The 4,849-nt window shown below is 35.7% G+C and overlaps 1 non-coding gene across 2 annotated transcripts in view; it reads left to right on the top strand.

Moving 5' to 3' along the window:
- Nucleotides 1-4,543, top strand: part of ELOC — an 11,229-nt gene extending 6,686 nt beyond the window's left edge. Inside the window, exons 2-4 of one of the 2 annotated variants that reach the window (XR_002781996.1) lie at nucleotides 2,205-2,258; nucleotides 3,927-4,070; nucleotides 4,524-4,543. This is a non-coding gene — a transcript (elongin C). The remainder of the gene's footprint in view (nucleotides 1-2,204; nucleotides 2,259-3,926; nucleotides 4,071-4,523) is intronic. The other variant, XR_002781995.1, reaches the window with a different exon arrangement.
- The last annotated feature ends 306 nt before the right edge of the window (nucleotides 4,544-4,849 follow it).

Here is a 4,849-nt window from a genome sequence, read left to right as displayed (position 1 = left end):
GTCTAGAAATCCAGGTACTGTATAGTATACGATAAAGGTAACGTTTCAAATCAGAAATAGGATGGGCTGTTCAAAGATGTTTTCAGTGTTCAATCCTAGATTCAAAACTGATTTCAATGTGGCCCTTGGCTCAAGTAGGATTTCCATTTGTTACCAAAAAATGAAAAACCATAAAAGAATAATGTTTCTATATACTACTATGAAAGCACAGTGACGTGCAGGCCTTTGTTCATGCCCTTGTCTTCTGCCTAGACTGACTCAAGCACTGCTCCTCAACTGTTTGCTTTTACCTTCCTAATTCGTGTTTCTGGAACTCAGCTCAGTTATGGAATAGATCTTCAGATGTTCAAGCTGAGATTTTTGCCACCCCAGACTTAGATATCTATAGGTAATTTGTTGTTTAAGTCCAGATTTCATCTTATTTAAAATATTTTTAGTTTCTACCTAGAAACGAGGTTTGCTCTTAAGTCTTACTGTTGATTTACTTTCTTTGTTAGTGATGGGGAGTCTCCCCCCGCCCCCCGCCACCATTTAACCCTTGCTGTAGAAAGGGTGGAATTGGTTTACTGTATTAGGAAGTCTGTAGAGAAAGTGTTGCTACCCAAAGGGCTGCTAAAATGTGACTTAGCATGGTTGCTTAGCTACTGCTACTTAAGTAAACATTCTAGATGTTTTGCTCTGGAAATTTTCCAGATAGACAAGTTGGCACTTGAAATTCTTGTTCTTCTAGCTTTTCTAGCAGTTTGTTCTTTTCGTTTTGCTTTGTTTTTTGTTTTTTAGAAGAATGATTACAAAGCAGTATGAACAGAAGAAAATAATGGCTGATGAATTTTTAATTGCCTACTACTATTATCATAAAATGACATTTTTACATTTTAGAGAATGATCTAAGGAGCTCTCAGCAGTAGTGGAAAAGAAGTTTTAACGAGCCAGAATTTTTTACCATGGCAGTGCGGAATAACGGAAGAGAATATGGGCTGTAAAACAAAACTACCTAGGTTTAAATCCTCATGCTGTCACTTAAGCTGTAGAACCCTTGAGCAAGTAGCAGCCTCTTAGCATCTGCACATCTTTATGATGGGAATAATAATTCCCTTGTGAAAGTATCATTTTAAAATAAAATGTATATAAGGCATTTAGTGCAATGTTTGCCCCTTGTAAGGCCCTCAAATGGTTGGTAATAACACTACACTGGCACAGCTGCCCTTATCTCACATTAGAAATGGAACTTTAAATCTCCTTCCATGCTTAGCCAGTGTTCTAGACCGAAAGATTTGATCTCTGCTCCCAGTCTGTCACTCCTGGAACAAATCATTCAGCCTCTCTTTACATCAGTGATGTTATCGGGGGTCGGGGTGGGGGAGGTTGTTTTGTTTTGTTTTTTAAGTGGAGGGATTATATAGGTTATCTCCAAGTGCCTTTCTTGCTTTAAAACGTTATGGTTCATTTTCTTGACCCTTCCCGTAAGGTTAGAATTAAAATATTGGGCTACAGTTTCTTAGAGAATAAGATAGTTAGGATATGTTGTTTTCCTGACACACACAAAAAATAATATTGATACTAAGAAAATCCTCTTTTGAAGAAATGTTAAAATATAAAGTACTGAAAACATGAATCCTTTAGCATTCATTTTATTTTGTAAAATTTAAGATTTCTTTAAAAATTATAAATTTTTTACCACTCTGCTGTTAAATTTCAGAACTTTGGCAACCTGCATGCAGAAGGGATGGAACAATAAAATGTATTAAAGATGTGTGCATTTATATAAGAAGAGGGCAGGCCTTGTCCTTTTAATTCTCAGTACTTCATGTCCTTAGATTTATCTTGTTGTCATTCATTCAGCAAATATTTGCTTTAGTGCATATAGAAAGATGATTAAGGCCAGGGATCTCGTTCAAGTTCAGTTCAGGTGAGGTCCTAAGGAACAGCATCTGTATTTTTAAACTATTGTCAGAAAATTTGCCTTAAAGGAAAAAAGAAAAAGAACAAATCTTTATTTACACTTTATTGTCCTAGAAGTGATCATCTTTCGTCAGATGTCCAGAAACTTGATACTGTTTTATATTGCGGTGGCTGGGAAACTCTTGCATAGCAAAGAGAGAGAGAGAGTCCTAAACTTGTAACACCAAGGACGTGTTAAATAATAATGGGTGAAAACATGTTATTTCAGCATTAGTCTTAATATAGCGTTGTTATATTTTCAGGAAACTACTAAACTTCCTGTGGAAGCAAAGTAGAATTTCATAAGAACATAATGGGTAAGTTTCATAAGAAAATAACGGGTAAGTATTTCAACCAGTAAAATGCTGGTTTTTCTTCTCAAGGTAGACTTTTGATGTCAGTGAATGTAAGTAAGAAAACAGCGTGGACCAAAAGGAGTTGTTGAAATCAACAGCTTATGTCTACTATATATTCTGGGAAGACAGATCAGTAACGTTATTGTGTGAAATATAATTTGTGATTCTTAATGAGCACTTGTACCTTAAGATATTAGAAACTTTCCCAACAGACATGAACGGTTTAGCTTACAAAGAGTACTAGAAGTATAAATTTAAATAATTGATAATTACTTTTGTTTTGTTCTCAGAGGTTGGCAAAAACTGCTAGGAATCTGTATGCTTGAGTAGTCTGTAACTTAGAAGTCCTCCAGCTTTTTATAATGAGGAATTGCAAGAAAAATACAGTACATGGCCTTTACTAATCGTAATTGTTTTGCCACATTTGCCTTTCCTCTGTGTATATGTGTTTATATACACACCTAGACGTGCACACACATACAAAAAAATTTTTTTTTCTCTGCCATTTAAGATTTAGTTGGACACGCCTAAATCAGCATGTATTCAGTCCATATTCAGAGTTTTCCAGTTGTGGCAATAATGTTCTTTACAGCAGGCATATTATTTAAATCCAGGACCTTGTCAGAGGTTACTTACTACATTGACTTGTCTCTAGTCCTGCGGGGGAGCGGTGAGGAACAAGGTCCTTCCTGACATTTTAAAGTTAGATTTGTCTCGGTGTTTTCTCCTGTTAGAATCAGATTAAACATTTTTGGCAGCAGTATTACACAAGTGTTTTCAATAGTTATGAATCTTAATTTTCGGGATTTCTAAATTAACTATTGAGAAATAAATGAGTAAATGGAATTTTGTGGCTGAATATTACTTCAGCTTTATCCTCTGTACTTCTCCTTTCTAGGGCTTCTTAAATTTTTAGAATAGGCCGTAGCATACTTTTTAGATTTTGATAACCATAAAAATTTAAATTCTGTCAGTACAATATTGTAAAAGTTACAGATGTGAGAAAGACCTGTGGCCGAAGCAAGCACCGAGGCCGTGGGGTGGCGGGTAGCAGCAGAGTGACACCTGTGCACTCTATCTCCTCACCTCTGCTTTGAATTTTTAAAGACTGACGTTTGTCTGGATTCATTACTTTCAGCAATGTAAAGTGAGCAATACCATATTTTTATTATTTTCATGGATCAAGAGTAAAATGCTTAGTAAAGCCCTAACTTTTAGAATTGGGGCATGTCAAAAGTTGCACTCACATGGCATATAAACATTCATTCATAAACACACTATGCATCTTATTTTTAAAACGAGTATTTCAGGTGATAAAATTGAAGTTTTACTATTTGAATATTTTGTCTTAATCTTCAAATTTGACGGGCTGCTGTGATCATAAAAAAGTTAATACTTCCTTGGAAAATACTGGTAAATTTCATCCAGAGTAACGTCCTCGAATATAGAGGTTATTCTGACATTGGAAAATGTGTAGAAAATAATAGACAGGAAATTAAAAACTTTAAAATCTTAGTGGCTCTTGCCCTCCAGAAGTGTTTCTGGTTTGAGTTCCTCAAATACTAACCTTGGTTAACCTGCTTATTTTTAATAAATGCGATTCAAAAATCATTTTACTACTTACTTTAGATGGAGAAGAAAAGACCTATGGTGGCTGTGAAGGCCCTGATGCTATGTATGTTAAATTGATATCTTCGGATGGTCATGAATTCATTGTAAAAAGAGAACATGCGTTAACATCAGGAACAATAAAAGCCATGTTGAGTGGCCCAGGTAGGAACATTTCTTTACTTTCTCTTAATAGAGCTTCACTTATAATGTTTGATGAATGTATTTTTAAGTCAAATTAAATGACTCATAACATTTAAAAACAAAGAGAAGCGGTAACCGTTTGAACATTTGCATGATTATGTTGCATTGGGAGAAAGTTGGTTTCTGCCATTCGCTGTGTTTAGCTGTTTACTCTAGTTTCAATAAGACCACGCTGATTCTTTGGAAGGACCATTTCCCTTGGTTGGTTTCCGTGGTCAGCTTCTTCAGCACAGGACTCTGGTGATTTGTGTTCCTAGTTATGCATAAAGTTTGTAGAAGCTACCACCTCCCAAATGTCTTTTCTTAACATTTTCCTTTTTCTTTAGAGGTAATTTTTTTTTACCTCAAGAAAAATTTTTTCTTGAGTATTGGAATTTCTGGAGCATATGGTAATTCTATGTTTAACTTTCGGAGGAAACGCCAGACTGCACATCTTACATCCCTCCAGCAGTGCGAGGGTTCCTCGCGTGGCTTTCTTCACACCCTCACTGATGCGATGCAGTTTTTTTATTCTAGCCATGCTCGTGTCAAGTAGGTATCCCATTGCGTTTTGGATTAGCATTTCCCTAATGGCTGATGATGTTGACTATCTCTTCAGGTGCTTGCTGGCAATTTATATATTCTCTATGGAGAAATGTCTATTTTAGTTCGTTGCCCATTTCTTAATTGGGTTGTGTGTCTTTTTGTTGTTCAGTTGTAAGAGTTCTTTATAAGTTCTGGACACTATATTCTAACCAGAT

Source organism: Pteropus vampyrus, unplaced genomic scaffold (genome assembly GCF_000151845.1).
Source record: "Pteropus vampyrus isolate Shadow unplaced genomic scaffold, Pvam_2.0 Scaffold127, whole genome shotgun sequence".
NCBI classification, from domain to species: domain Eukaryota; kingdom Metazoa; phylum Chordata; class Mammalia; order Chiroptera; family Pteropodidae; genus Pteropus; species Pteropus vampyrus.
The sequence above is the reverse complement of the archived record's forward strand: the minus strand, read 5'-3'. Positions and strand labels throughout refer to the sequence as shown.